Below are 16,495 nucleotides of genomic sequence, written 5' to 3'. Positions count from 1 at the left end.
AGCTGTTGAAATAGGACATAGCTTGCAAGAGTGGGGTTTCTTTCAAGTAACTCTTAATCTCTTATAGTCTCTAATAATAATAGAATTTTACATCAAAGAAAACATGTATGCATAAACTTACGGTTTTATTCAATTGCAATTACTTTAACATTAAATTAGTAAACTACGGTGTTTGATGATAATGTGGGAAATAACAATGGAGTTTACAGCCTTATTTAGTGGTATTGGCTATTTTTTTTTTCGTTTATGGTTATCATGTAGGCTAACTTATTTTTTCATTAGAAAAATAAAACAAGTTAGATGGACGCTTCCTCAATCTATCCAGTTAGCAAGTACTTGAAAGAAAAATTAAGAAACAGTTTACACGATAAATTTGACTCAAAAAAAGAATGAATAGCGATTCTGATTCTCTTATTAGCCAATACTAATGAATAATGATAAAAAAATAAAACCCTATTGTTTCTGTCCACACACGCACACCTTACCAACATTCAAATTATACCAATATCTCGTATTCAAACAGGTTTTTCTTTCTAATTTCTAGATTTGTTTGGGTTAATTTGTATTTCTGTTAGGTCCATGTTTTCTACATTAGCATGTAGTTGTTTGTTCTTAGATAATTGATTTGATTATCAGATGTACTTAATTGATCAAGAAGAACCCAAATTAGTTTGAAATTAAAAAATTAGGCTATTGCATGATATATCCTTGTCTTGGAGAGTAAAATTGTCAATTGTCAAATAGAATCTTTTCTTTTAGAAAGTCAATCTGGTTATTGATTCTAGCTAAAAGTTTTTGACTTTAGAATCTTAGCATCACTTTGTTCTAGTTCAACTCAATTATTAATAAAAATGAAAAATAGACACCACATACAGCAAAACTTAATTGTTAATGAAGATGTGGTTCGTGAGAGTTCATAAAAAGAAGAATGTGAAGCTAGCTAGTTTTACAATGGCCTCAAATTAGATAACCTTATCATCTTTGAAAAGAAAGTTCAATATTGTTTTCTATTCCAACTACCCTTTTTGAGTTTTCAATGAAAAAGATAATACTCATCAATGGTCTTAATCCTTCTTTCTATTGATGAAAATTTGATGCAGGGAGTCAGATAAATCAGGAGCAATGGTGCACAAGTTGGTGGCATTAGTTTAAAGTACTATTGCAGAGGGGAGTAAGAGAGAGAAGGTTTGAAGCATTCAATAGACTGAGAATATTCCAAGTCATAAGTGTTGCTTTTCTTGGTGGACTCTTGTGGTGGCATACCCCAGAATCACACATTGAAGATCCAGTAAGAAAATTTTTGCATTTCAGTTATCAAGTTTATCTTCTTTTTCTACTTTTGTTATAACTGATAATAACATCATTTAACTTTAAATAGAAAAAAAGGTTATGGAATGTAATTGCTCTTTAAAATATGAATGAAATTTGTTTATTTTTTCTTTTAATATCCCTTGTCAAACATCACATTTACTTTGTTGTCTCAAAATTAATATATTATTTGCAGAAAATGCAACAGCTTTGGAGAATTCATTGACACAAGAATAGCAGCAAAGTGGAAGTGTTCCTCTTTGGTTGAAGGCGAGGCAGCCGGTGAGGATTAAACTTGGAAAGTTGAAGCTATTCAAGATCACGTGCAGGATTAGGTGCTGGATTGTTGTGGATTATCTTAATGAAAGGCAAAATATTCACCGGTTATATTATAATCATAAACAAGAGTCTTTTTCTTAAGAGAATAAACATTAGAATGTCTTGGTTTCTTGTGATACTGTTCCTTAGTCAAATATTTGGTGGTACAAGAAACCTTCCTTAGTCGGATTGTGATTATTATTTTATTTTATTAAGCTAAAAATTTAATTTAGTATCTTTTCAATTTTGACTTAATGGCCTTTATCCACGCATAAATGGTTTTAAACTTGCAACAAACTCGAAAATTTGTATAAAACTCCTATTTTGTATTTTTATCTTGGAAAGACACTAAGCTCCTTTAGGAAATTCAGCTTCCACGGGCTGTGTTCATGTCTCTTTATTTAAAGAATCTTCTTGTTGCTTATTTTATTAACTAGTAAAAAGAAGGATTGAATGAAAGTATTTGTTTAAATCCCATGCAAATCAAATTTCTCTTGCTATTCCTATATATAATTTTTAGGGCTTTTGTTTTAAATTATGTTACTTTATTCTTATGAAATGTAATTTGAAAATAATATATTCGCTTTATTTATTTTTTGTCTTTTTTTATCTTCTAGAAAAAAACTTAATTTATATATACACAATTATTTTGAAAAGGAAAAATTTACAAAGTTATTGTGACTACCACAAAATTATCATTTGAAAGAGGTAATTATAATTTTTTTATAGTTTCTTTTGGAATACTATTTAAGTTTTTTTTAATGTCTAATTTGCACATACAAAAATAATTTTCTTGCCTTTAGAATATATAGATTTTTTTTTAAATTCTTATTTGTAATTTCTCTTTATCATTTCAATCGATAAGTCATAGATTGAAAAATCATGAACTACACATGAGTATAAACATGGTTTAAACAAGTTCTTAGATTTCACTTTTGAGCATCGATCTCTCGCTGGTCGTCAAATTAAATGCCCTTATCCGATGAGTAGTTTTGGCAAGTGGCAAATAAAAGAGTTTTTGAACATTTAATAGTCAAACCATTTTCAGATTGTATACAAGATGATTCGACATCTCAGCATCCAATGGTAACAATGCTCAATAAAGTCGCTGGACCTGACTTGAATGAATCTATTCATTTTTTTGGGCCTATAGATGGAGATGGAGACAATGTAGAAGATAGGCATGAAACTCAAAATGAAGAGCATAATGGAAAAAATGTAGAATTTTACAAGTTGTTGAAAGATGATAATGAACAATTGTATGAAGGGTGCACAAAGTATTCAAAATCATCTTTTTTTATTAGTCTTTATCACATAAAGTGCTTATACAGAATAAGTGACAAAGCCATGGTCGAAATCCTCAAGTTAATAAAAGATGTTTTTGAAAATGCAAAGATTTCAAATACATTATATGAAGCCAAGAAAATCATAAATAAACTAGGGCTTAGTTATAAAAGATACCTGCTTGAGCTAATGATTACATGTTATATTGGAAAAAAAAGATGAAGATTTGCAAGAATGAAAAAGATGCAAGACATCTAAGTCGAATGATTCTAAAAAGAAGAAACTTATAAAGATCTTGTGGTACTTTTCCCTAAATCCGTGACTTCAATGGTTGTTTATGTGCTCTAAGACTGCCGAATCAATGCGATTGCATGCTTCAGCGGAAAACAAAGATGCAAAGATAAGGCATCCATGAGATCCTCAAAATGTACGTCTTGGTTTTGCTTCTGATGGATTCAACCCTTTTGGAACTATGCGTATAAACTATAATGCTTGGCCAGTGGTGTTTATTCCATACAATCAGCCTCCATGGGAATACATAAAGCCAACATCATTCATCTTGTCAATGATTATTCTTGGAGAAAAGTTGCCAGAGAATAACATAGACATGTACTTACAACCTCTTATCAAAGAGTTAAAGGATTTGTGGCACGATGGTGCTTAAACATTAGATAGGTTCAAGAATGAAATGTTCACGATGCAAGCAGCATTGATGTGGACAATTAGTGATTTTTCAATCCTTGGTACCTTATCTGTGTGGAACGTACATAATAAATGTGCTTTCCCTACTTGTAACTTCAACACTGATTCATATAGATTAAACTATGGTGAAAAATGGTATTTTATGTGGCATTGCCATTTCTTAGAAAGGGGCCATAAATTTAGACTAAGTCGTGCAAAATTTAATGAAAAATTTGAGTTGAGGAATCCCCTGGTAGTATTAACAGGGTCAAAAATATTGGAACAACTTAAAGGCATTAATATTTCATTTGGAAAGGAAATACAGTCAAGTCAAGTAAAGGTAAGAGGACTCGAGGAAAAATCATTAAAAAAGATGATGAATCAGAAATATGGAGGAAGAAAAGCATATTTTTTTTATCTTCCTTATTGAAAATCTAACTTATTGCGCCACAATATGGATGTTATGCACATCGAAAAGAATATTTGTGACAATGTGTTATACACTTTTCTCAATGAGATTGGAAGGTCAATGGATAATCTTAAAACTCATAGGGATCTTAAAGAAATGGGTATAAGAAAAGATCTATGACTAGATGAAAATGGGAGATATCATACATCTTTGTTCACAAAATCAAATTCAATGAAAGATATATTCTTGCGCACTATAAAAAATGTTAGTGTCAGATGGTCTATCAAGTAATATTTCACGGTGTGTTGACCTGAAGCAAAGAAAGCTATCTGGATTGAAGAGCCATGATTGTCACATCCTTATGTAGCAACTATTACCTATTGCCATCCATAATGTGCTACCAGATAAAATTACTATAGTGCTAATAGAGTTGTCTTCGTTCTTTCAATAGTTGTGTTCCAAAAGCTCAATTCTTACAGAACTTGAGAAACTCTAACCTCGAATAGTCATTATCCTTTGTCACTTAGAAATGTTGTTCCCTTCTTCTTTCTTTACAATCATGGTTCATTTAACTTGTCATCTAGTTGATGAAGCAAAATTTTGGGAGCCAGTACATTACAGGTGGATGTATCCTATTGAGAGGTAAATATCTCTTTTCATCACCTAGTAAAATTGAGATAAACACTGACTTTGATTATATCTTGTTTACTAAAGCCAATTATACAAACTAGGTATTTAGGACATTTGAAGTCTTATTTACGAGACAAAGCTAAATCAGAAGGTTCTATAGCTAAGGGATATGTGACTCAAGAAGCTCTTACGTTTTGCTCTCGATATTTAGAAGGGATTGAGACAAGATTTAATAGACCCCACGTGTTGATGATAATCTTGATGATAATTGCAGTACACATGTGAATTCTCTTTTTCCACAAATGAATAACTCTAACGGAGCTTTCACAACATTTGAGTTATTACCTATGGAAAAAAACAAGCACATCGTTTTTAAATTGTCTACATATCAAGCTGTTCATTGAGCAAGTGCTTAAAGATTTTGCACATTTCTTATTTACTTGAAAATTGTTATTTAGTTAGAGTTGAACTTTTATATTTGACAATGATTTCAAGGATTTTGTATGAAGATGATCTAAGGGTAGAAGACCTTTAAATGTAGAGATAGAAAAAAGATTCGATAAAGATATTGTTACTTGGTTTTCTCTGCAAGTAAATAGAAAATTGATAACTTTTTGCTAATATTGAGCCAATATTTGCGGATATAACTAATATATCATTCTATTATAATAGCTTATGAACCCATATATTATGAATAATATGCATGAGGATTTAAGATACCTAGCAAGCGGTCCATCATGATATGCCAAGAGATTTTCTACATTTAGTATTAATGGGTTCTCCTTTTGAACTACCAATTGAGACAATAGGTTAAAGACTCAGAATAGTGAAGTTTTTTTAATGTCTTCAACTCCTTGTGTTGCTAGCGCTAGACATGCTAATGTTAAGAATACTGATTTGTCATATTATGGCAAAATAGAGATATTATCAAACTAAACTACAATGACTGATTTCATATTACTTTATTCAAATGTAAATGGATTGACACCATTAGAAAATGGGAGTGTAGAAAGGATAGTTGGGATTTTACTTTTGTTAATTTTTCATGAGTAATACACAATGGTAATCGTGAAGAAGATGATTCATATATTGAAGCCTCACAAGTTCGAATGGTGTGTTTTGTCAATGATGAAGTGAATAAAAATTGGAGTGTTGTTGTGCATTTGAAACCAAGAGATTTATATGATTTGAGAAAAATGAAGATGATGAAGCATGCGAGAGCGAGCCTTGGTTAGAGCGAAACTTAGATTCTTTATTTAAAAATGGTGATAATCTATCATTTTTAAGAGATTAGGTAGATGATGAACTACTAGTTAATGAGATTGGAGATGACGAACACATTTCAGAATAGTTAATAGGTTAAATTAATTTATGGTATGTGTAAGAACCCATTTTTTCAAAAAAAAAATAATTCAAAAATAATAATTAATTAGATAGTTTTTGTGTCAGATAATTTTATCTATTATCCCCTCTATAATATCTTAGCGATATTCTGAAAGAGGAAATATAATTAATGACAGTCAAAGTCAAACCAGGTTAATTATGATCTTTGTGAAAAATCATAGAAGCTAGTTAGTGAGTTTTTATTATTCTCTTTCTTCTTTTTCCAAGAAAGAATTTAAGCCACATGTTTATGTACTATTTTTTAGAATAATGAAGCTCTTATCCACTCTTGTTCTTATTAATGAAGTACTTTCTTTCACCATTTTATTAATCACTCTTCACACTACACTAAGTATAATTAATAAGTAAGAAAGAAAAGAATGATTCTTTGTATTGATTCTATACACTTTCACTTCACTAAATCAAGGAGCATTCCACCACTCTTTCAAGAATCAAGATTCCTAGTTAAATCTTCCATTTTTCTTCTATCTCCTTTGAAAATCTAACAAGGTAAAGTGCATAAATCACTCTCATTTTCTCTCCTTTCTTTTTGATTTTGAGGAGTCTCCATGAGAGGTCATCTTGTTCTCTTCATGGTTTAGACAATCATCTTTAGGAACCTCAAGGAGCATGGTTATAGGCTAGCATTTCAAGAGCTAAAGGAGTTGCATCTTGATTCTTCCATTGCTCCTAAGTCTCGGCCATAATCCTTATTTTTTTTATTAATCACCAAGTTGTCCTTATTTGGAAAATCTAGTGTTTCTAACGTGTTCTAGAGTGAAGAACAAGGCTAAGGTAAGGGTGATATTGCTTGCTTGACTTCTATGTTTGATAATTGATGTGTGTGTATGCCTTCTTTGAAAATGAATGAAGCATGAGTTATATGTATGACGATTATATGATGAATTGCATTCTTGAATTGTGAATTAATACTAATTATGAACATAAGGGTTATGCTCAAATGTATAAATTGGCCGAACATTAAAATGCACTTGGGGTGAGATTCATAATCATAAAAGACACTAAGATATAAGCATAAGTCTTAAAATAAATGATTAGAGAGACTTTTAAGAAAGAAAGTGAAAGAGATGAAAAAAAGAGGTTAAAACCTAGAGTATGATCCTAGAAAAAATGTATGATGCTTCAAGAGTGACACTTAGAAAAGTTAGATAATTAATAGGGTTAATTATGTAATTAATGGAGTTTAGGACTAGAAATATAAAATAGAAGTCCTAGGGTTAAAAAATAGAATATTATATAATCTAACTAGGTCTAAGTTGAAAAGTAAGAAAAAGGTTGAGTCTAGATAAGAATCTTAATAAAGAATTAGAGGTAAGAAGGTAAAGCTAGGGTAAGAAACCAAAAATTTAGAGAATAGGTAACACCTTAGGATAATAAGGATAAAATAAGTATTATTAGTAAAAGATTTAAGGTTAATATGGTAAATTAGAGTGTATGTTAACAATTTGATTAGTAATTAACATTAGGATGATTAATTATGATACATACGGTTAATATGGTCATTTAAAAAGAAGTAAGTCTAAAATGGTTAATATGTAAGTTCTAGGGGTAAAATAGTCTTTATAAAAAGATATAATGATTATATAGTAGAATGTCACTTCTAGGTTAAATAAGAATATAAAAGACTTATAAAACTAATGAAAGCTTGGATAATGTAAGACTCCGAATTTTAAAAAGTTATTAATAAATTATTTATGATTTATTATATTTACTTGAGATTATATTTTTGGGATTTTGTATATAAACGGGGCAAATTCTTATTTATAATTTAGAGTTTTATAATTGAAAAATAATGAGTATTTTATATGCCTTAATTTTAATATTTAGATTTTTAACCTTATTTTATAAATAAAGAAAAATTAATTTACTTATCTCCAATTTTTATTAAATTGGTATTTAACTGAAAATAATTTATAGATTGATAATTAAAAGGTATTTTAAAGATGAATACTTTAAACTTAATTTGGTTTTTTAATTATTATTCTATCTTTTTATTTATTTTATACAATTACACTACTACCCCTATTTTTTAATAAAAATACTTAAACTAACCCACACCACTCCAAACTCTAACACACTACACTTACCTCTCTCACATCCCCTCACCCACGACACTCACCCTCACCAACACTCACACACACATGGTTCTAAGGAAAGAAAAGGAAGAAAGAAAGAAAGAAGGAAAGGGGAAAGGAGAAGAGGGAGATCCAAGAAAGAGAGGGAGTGCCGGTGGAAGGGGAGGACGCGCTGGAGCTAGTGGGACGCGCCGCCGCTGTCGCCATGCCCTGCCCAGTTGCCATCAAGATGACCGAACGTGAGGAGGAAAAAGCTTCCACCATCGCGTCGTCGTTGGACCTTGGAGGGGAAGGAAGCCACGCCACCGAGCCATCGTCGCCGGTCTGTCCACGAGCCGTTGCCAGAACCGTGAAGAGAGGATGGCGCGCGAGGAAGAGAGGGAGAGCCACGGCCAGTCCTATCACCGTCAGCGCCACGAGTCGCCGTCAACGAGGTCCTTGTCATCATTGCCACTCGAGTCTCGCTGCCACCGTGGGGTAGTCGTCGCACTGCCATCAGATTTCCTAACTAAGGAGGAGAAGGACGCTGTCTCGCTATGCACCGCCGTTCCGGGAACCACCGCCGCCACTGCCAGTAAGGATTTTGAGTTTGGTTTACATTCTTTTGAGATTCCGGAAACTTTATCATTGCTGCATGTTGTTATAGTCGCCGCCGCTGAAGTTTTGGTCACCGCTGCCGCTTGAGGTGGCTGCCAGGACTCCCGCCAAACTGGTTCAGAGACCGCTACTATTTTGTTTTCTTATTACAGTAAGTATTTCTGTTTCGAAAATTCTGTGTTAGTGTTCTGTTACGTGTTATTAAGGTTTTTACTGTAAGACCCGGTTAATTAACGGCTAATTAACCCATATATGAGAATTTATTCTAGAAAGCCAAAAATGTTATTTTTATGGCTAAATGTGATAGAGGAGATTGAGACGAGAATTTCGGTACCAATTTTATAGAATTCGGACCAAGATTGGACCGAACGGGCCAAACCGGTCCAACCGGACCCAAAGTGGGCCCTTGGCCCAACATAACTAAACCAAAACCCTAGTTTTCAGCACTCTCTCTCCTCACAACACACTAAACACGCTGAAAATGGAGGCTATGGAGGGAAGAACACTCTCTCAAGTTCTATCTCTCACTTGATCTTCAAACTACCATAACTTTTTATCTAGAGCTCCGATTGCCGCTCCGTTTGCGGCCACGCGTTCACCGCGGAGAGCTCTACAAAACCCATACAATTAATCTTGAGGTAAGCCACGTTTTACTGTTCGAAATTCCAGCCCTTGATTTCGAGTTTCATGAGTAAAAATGTTGAGATTTTGGGTTCTTTGATGTTATAGGACCCAACTCTCTTGAAGGAGAAGGTTAATCTTGTCTCCTTGGACCTTGGGTGTGGTAAGATTCTCAACCCTAGTGTAATTTGTTGTTCTATGAGGTTTGGGCATTGAGATGTTGTGTATGGGTATGATGATTGTGGCTTAGGTTGTGTATATGTGAATATTGGAGCTTGATTGGTGATTTTGGAAAGCTTGGAAGAGGGTTTTGTGTGATAAAATCTGTTCTTGGAGGTGTTGCTACCTTGAGAGCTTGTGGACAAGTGGTTTGGAAGTGCTCCGGTTGAGATTGGGGAATCGGCTAAGATATGGTTTCGGTTTCCCGTATCTAATATGTAATGTGGTAGGAAATACTTAGGCTAGAGGCCCTAAGATAGGCATTGAATTGATGATGTTGTGGAATGGTTGAGATATATGATGTGATCATATGTGTGATTATGAATATTGATGCCTTGATTGTGTGATATGTGAGAAAATGCATGTTGTGATATATGCTTGATGAATGATTGAGGTTGAATTGATGGGTGGTACCATATTGTTGGTGAGTATGATGATTATGTATAATGATGGTTGATTGGAAATTGATATTGTTAGAAATTGGGATGAGAAGGATGTATGACATAATATTGTGTTTATCCTTTGGCCTTTTGATTGAGAAGTGTTAAAATGGTTGGAGGTAGTTTTGAGAATTTTGGTAAAATGTCAATGCGTGAGTTGAGGATGGCTTGTTGTTGAATTTGGTACACTTTGATTGATTTCAAATAAAAGGGATGAAATTGGCATGTTTTAATTGATTTTGAAAAGAGTTGAAAGTGGCTTGTTTTGAAAATGGCACTTTGTGGTTTTGAATGAAAATATGGTTTTTGGGCATACTTTGACGGGACATAACTTGGACTACGGATCTTTGATTTGTGCCAAATCTATTTAGAAATGAAATTGGATCCGGGATGTCCATGCCGTTCGAAGAACGGGTGAAAAATGATTTAAAATGAGAGAGTTATGACCGTCGGAAGATTGGGGGTTGAATCTGTGAATTCTGCAGCTTTTAACTTAGAAAATTTTTAGCAGAATGACCCCTCGCGCGTAGGCACACTTGGCGCGTATGCGCTGTTCTTCGAGAAAGCATCATCCACGCGTGCGCGTGGAGTGCGCGTACGCGTGGCCCTGTTTTCATCCCAAAGTTGATTTTTGAGTTTTAAAAGCCAAACTTCATACTTCAAAGCCTCCGATCTCACCACTTATGTCTTAAATCATTATGATATGCCTAGCATGAGGAAAAGGGCTAGTGAATGTGGTAACTTGCGAGTAAAGCAAGGGAAAAATGAATGATCCATGAGGATCAAAGATGATTATGTGAGATGTGGAGGATGGCGGTGGAAGTGCTTGTTATGCCATGGGCCGAATGGTCGTAATTGTTAATGAATTGGCTAGTTATGGATTTAACCGTGAGCCGGATGGCTGGATTATGCCGTGTGGCGGCGGAGCCATGTTTATGGCTAAGTATAAATGCATATATGCTGTTGAATGAATTGTGAATGTTTGCACTTCCACCATTGGAGATGAGGGTTTCCCTGGGTAGTAGCAGTGGCTAGCCACCACGTGCTCCAGGTTGAGACTCGAAGCTCTTTTGACCCTATGTCGTAAGTGTGGTCGGGCACTGTGAAAGGCCCGGATGAGCTCGCCCCCGTAAATATTCACCAGTGAGGGTGATGGATATGGATCATGTTTATGATCAAGTTTATGATGAGTATAACTCGAGTTGGGGATGCACGACAGAGGGACAGTCCAATGGTTAGCTACCAGGACTTGTCGGGTTGGCTCTATAACCGACAGATGATATCATCAGCCACTAGGGACAGGCATGCATCATAAGCATACTACATGAATTGTTTGAGATTGCCTATTTGACTGCATATTACTTGCTAATTGTCTAAATGCCTTATCTGTTCCTATTTGTAAATCTCTTGTCTGATATAACTGTGTTTGCTATATTATACTCCTGCTGGTGGTTGGGAGGTCTGAAGGAATTGGAAAGGGAAGTATTAGTTAGACTGAAGGATCTTTAGTCAGTTGCCACTTACGGTTTAGCTTGTTTATAAGCTTTGATATTATCTGGAGGAAGCTCTAGGATTGCCTTCGGCTTTCCTCTATTATTATGTATTATATATGTGGAAGCTGTTACTGTGCTGGGGACCTCTGGTTCTCACCCATGCGGATTTTGTGGTTTTCAGATGCAGGACGCGAGGCTTCTCGTTGAGGCATGCTGGAGACTTCTGGATTAGTGAAGATCCTTTGTTCTCGGGATTCTGTTTTGGGTTATATATCTTGTTTAGATACTTTTATCTCCATTAAATAATACAAACTGTGATGACTCCTTCTAGAGGGGATTTTTGGAGAATAGGTTTTCTGTATTTGTGTCCCTTTGGGTTTCCTTTGGGGTTTCCTTATTTTATCATATTTATATATTGCTATGCTCGGACCGGTTCTCTTCGCAGCCGGGTTTTGAGTCTTGATATTCTTGTTTTTGACACTCTTTATATATATGATCTCGCGTTAGCTTATCCCGGTTCGTTACGTTATCGATCGGAGTGTTGCCCGTTCGAGTTACGGTTTTTTTGTTTACCCCCTTTTTCTACAAAGGCTCCTAGTTATAATCAATTATTCATACTACTATACGTACTAAATTTTTGTTTTAGAGGTCGTAATACCTTGCCATCTCTGAATTATGACTTAAGCATAAGACTTTGTATGGTAGGGTGTTACATGATGGTATCAGAGCCAGAACCCGGATCGATGTGCCAGCGAGGGCGCTGGACTCCCTTAGGGGGGTGGATTGTAAGGCCCACATCGGTTGGGGTGGGGAACGAAGCATGCCTTATAAGGGTGTGGATACCTCTCCCTAGCATGACGCGTTTTGACGAGTGAGTGTGGGGGGTTTCGGCTAGCATCCTTATCGTCAAAGGCAAAACTGTGAGGCCTTGTGTGCCAAAGCGGACAATATCGTGCTAGCGGGTGGTCTGGGCTGTTACAGACATTGTAAGGCCCACATCGGTTGGGGAGGGGAACGAAGCATGCCTTATAAGGGTGTGGATACCTCTCACTAGCATGACACGTTTTGACGAGTGAGTGTGGGGGGCTTCGGCTAGCATCCCTATCGTCAAAGGCAAAACCGTGAGGCCTTGTGTGCCAAAGCGGACAATATCGTGCTAGCGGGTAGTCTGGGCTGTTACAGATGGTATCAGAGCCAGAACCCGGATCGATGTGCCAGCGAGGGCGCTGGACTCCCTTAGGGGGGTGGATTGTAAGGCCCACATCGGTTGGGGAGGGGAACGAAGCATGCCTTATAAGGGTGTGGATACCTCTCACTAGCATGACGCGTTTTGACGAGTGAGTGTGGGGGGCTTCGGCTAGCATCCCTATCGTCAAAGGCAAAACCGTGAGGCCTTGTGTGCCAAAGCGGACAATATCGTGCTAGCGGGTAGTCTGGGCTGTTACAGATAAGGCCCACATCGGTTGGGGAGGGGAACGAAGCATGCCTTATAAGGGTGTGGATACCTCTCCCTAGCATGACGCGTTTTGACGAGTGAGTGTGGGGGGTTTCGGCTAGCATCCCTATCGTCAAAGGCAAAACCGTGAGGCCTTGTGTGCCAAAGCGGACAATATCGTGCTAGCGGGTGGTCTGGGCTGTTACAGATGGTATCAGAGCAGTTCGTTCCTGTAGAGCCTGAGGAATGGACTGACTATGCTTCTGTGCATTCTCTGTGTGTGTGTTATGTGCTACTAGTATATCTGCTTGATATAATTGGCATAAACGTTCATGAGCATGCATTTGGGACTTTGAAGCACTAGACTTCCGATATTGAGACTGATCAACTTAATATTGATTGTTTGGTGTGTATAGGAACCAAATGGCGTCTCGTGGACGCGGTAGAGGCCGTGGGAGAGGACATACGAATGCTCGTGCACCGGAGACTAATCCTAATGACCCGGTGAACTTTATGACTGCGTTGGAGAACATGGCTGCTGCTATGCAAGCCACTGCTGAGGCTCTTGGTCAACAGATGAACAACCATGGTAATGACGGAGGTGGAGTTCAGGGTCCGATGACACTGGCGAACTTTTTGAAGGTTAATCCACCGAAGTTCAAGGGAACTACTAGCCCGACTGAAGCCGATACGTGGTTTCAAGCCATGGAACGAGCACTGCAAGCGCAGGTGGTACCTGAAGGGCAGCGTGTAGAGTTTGCTACCTATTTGCTCACTGGGGAAGCGTCGCATTGGTGGCAAGGAATCCGACGCCTCCTGCAGCAGGGTGATGATTATATCACCTGGAATGTCTTCCAAGAGGAGTTCTATAAGAAGTACTTTCCGACTTCTGCTAGGACGGCCAAGGAGCTTGAATTGTTGCAGCTGAAGCAGGGTACTATGTCCGTATCTGAGTATACTGACAAGTTTGAGGAGCTGTTCAGATTCTCTCGTATGTGTCAAGGGACTCCGGTGGAATATGAGGAATGGAAGTGTGTTAAGTACGAAGGAGGACTCCGGAGCGATATTTTCAGTTCAGTGGGACCAATGGAGATTAGGACTTTCTCCGAGTTGGTGAACAAGTGTAGGGTTGCTGAAGAGTGTGTGAAGAGGGCAACCGCTGAGAAAGAAAGTCACAAAGGATCATTTTTACAGAACCGAGGGAAGAACTTTGCACCTAGAGGTCCGCCTTTCAAGAGGGGAGGTTCTTTTAGGAGGCCCAACAACAACTACTCCCAAGGGAAAAAGGTTTGGGAAGCAGCCTCAAAATGATCAAGCTTGTACTAGGTGTGGAAGTCACCATCCGGGAGTACCATGCAAGGTTGGATGGGGTTTGTGCTACAATTGTGGAAAAGCGGGGCATAAAGCCGCAAGTTGTCCAGAGAAGCAAAAGCAAGGTGCTGGGAAAGCACAACAGACTGGTCGGGTGTTCACCACCTCAGCTGTGGGTGCAGAGGGATCCGAGACACTCATTTGAGGTAATTGTGAAATGGCTGGTCAAACTTTAAATGCTTTATTTGATTCGGGAGCATCGCATTCATTCATTGCATTTGAGAAAGCCCATGAGTTAGGGTTGAAGATCGTAACCTTAGGTTATGACTTAAAAGTGTATAATGCTACCCATGAAGCCATGGTAACTAGACTAGGATGCCCGAAAATTTCGTTTAGGTTCAAGCAGCGTGATTTTGTCCATAATCTAATCTGCTTACCGATGATCGGTCTTGATCTTATCTTGGGATTGGACTGGTTATCCGAAAACCATGTCCTGCTTGATTGTTCTACCAAGTCGGTGTACTTTATGCCGGAGGATACAGAAGGGCCGGTTGTGGTGAATAATTATTACTTGAATTCAATGATGGTGAACTGTTCTGGAACCGAATGTCAGGGTATCCTGTTGTTAACCGCGGGTGTTTTGGGTGATGATCAAAGGTTGGATCAGATTCCGGTAGTGTGTGAGTTTCCGGAAGTGTTTCCCGACGATATTGAGGAATTTCCACCTAACCGAGAGGTCGAGTTTGCTATTGAGTTGGTGCCTGGGGCGGGACCAATCTCAAGTGCTCCTTATAGGATGTCACCGTTAGAGATGGCCGAGCTAAAGTCTCAGTTAGAGGAATTGTTGGGTAAGAACTTTATCCGACCAAGTGTTTCCCCGTGGGGTGCTCCAGTGTTACTGGTAAAGAAGAAAGATGGAAGTATGCGGCTCTGTGTGAATTACAGGCAGCTGAACAAGGTCACCATAAAGAATAAGTACCCATTGCCGAGGATTGATGATCTCATGGATCAGTTACAAGGAGCTGGGATTTTCTCTAAGATCGATTTGCGATCCGGTTATCACCAGATAAGGGTGAGGGGTGAGGATATCCCTAAGACCGCTTTCAGGACTCGTTATGGTCATTACGAGTACACTGTAATGTCCTTTGGGTTGACGAACGCTCCTACAGTATTCATGGATTACATGAATAGAGTGTTCCGTCCGTTTCTGGATAAATTCGTGGTTGTCTTCATTGACGATATACTAATTTACTCCAAGACTGAAGAAGAGCATGCGGAACACTTGCGGACCGTGTTGCATATTTTAAAGGAGAAGAAACTCTATGCGAAACTGTCTAAGTGTGAGTTCTGGAAGAGTGAGGTAAAGTTTTTGGGTCACGTGGTGAGTAAGAAGGGAATAGCCGTAGATCCAACCAAGGTAGAAGCTGTGATGGATTGGAAGCAACCAACCATAGTAACTGAGATAAGGAGTTTTCTGGGTTTAGCTGGCTATTACCGAAGGTTCATCAAAGGCTTTTCGCAATTAGCTTTGTCGTTGACAAAGTTAACTCGCAAAGACACTCCGTTTGTTTGGACTCCTGAGTGCGAGGAGAGCTTTCAGACATTGAAGAAAAAGTTGACCACTGCACCTGTGTTAGTGTTACCTGAGCCGAACGAGCCTTTTGAGGTGTATTGTGATGCATCGTTAAAGGGCCTAGGGTGCGTGCTGATGCAGCATCATAATGTGGTGGCGTATGCCTCACGACAGTTGAGACCTCACGAAGTTAGTTATCCTACGCACGATTTGGAACTCGCTGCGGTTGTGTTTGCCTTGAAGGTGTGGAGGCATTATCTCTATGGGGTTAAGTTCCAAGTCTTCTCCGATCACAAGAGCTTGAAATACCTCTTTGATCAGAAAGAGCTTAATATGAGGCAAAGGAGGTGGATAGAATTGTTGAAAGACTATGACTTTGAGTTAAATTACCATCCTGGAAAGGCGAATATAGTGGCGGATGCGTTAAGTCGAAAGTCGTTATATGCATCTTGGATGATGCTTCAAGAGGAGAAGTTGCTCAAGGGATTCGAGAGTCTAAAAATTGGTGCTCGAGAAGTATCTGGAACCTTGTGTTTGAGCCGATTAGAAATCTCGAGTGACTTTAAGTCCGAACTCCTAAAGGCTCATGAAAATGATGAAGCGTTATGGAAGGTGTTACCGGCTATCGAGCAAGGAAAATAGTGGAGAGTGTCGGAAGAAAAAGATGGGTTATGGAGATTCAAGGGTAGGATCATTG

The 16,495-nt window shown here is 37.9% G+C and overlaps 1 long non-coding RNA gene across 1 annotated transcript; it reads left to right on the top strand.

The window, feature by feature from the left end:
• The first annotated feature begins 542 nt into the window (after nucleotides 1-542).
• LOC140181898 (uncharacterized) lies at nucleotides 543-1,870 on the top strand. The gene is made up of 2 exons (XR_011877535.1): nucleotides 543-1,288; nucleotides 1,505-1,870. It is a non-coding gene; the product is annotated as an uncharacterized lncRNA (long non-coding RNA).
• Nucleotides 1,871-16,495: the final 14,625 nt, after the last annotated feature.

The sequence above is a fragment of the Arachis hypogaea genome, chromosome 19 (genome assembly GCF_003086295.3).
Source record: "Arachis hypogaea cultivar Tifrunner chromosome 19, arahy.Tifrunner.gnm2.J5K5, whole genome shotgun sequence".
NCBI lineage: Eukaryota > Viridiplantae > Streptophyta > Magnoliopsida > Fabales > Fabaceae > Arachis > Arachis hypogaea.
The sequence above is the reverse complement of the archived record's forward strand: the minus strand, read 5'-3'. Positions and strand labels throughout refer to the sequence as shown.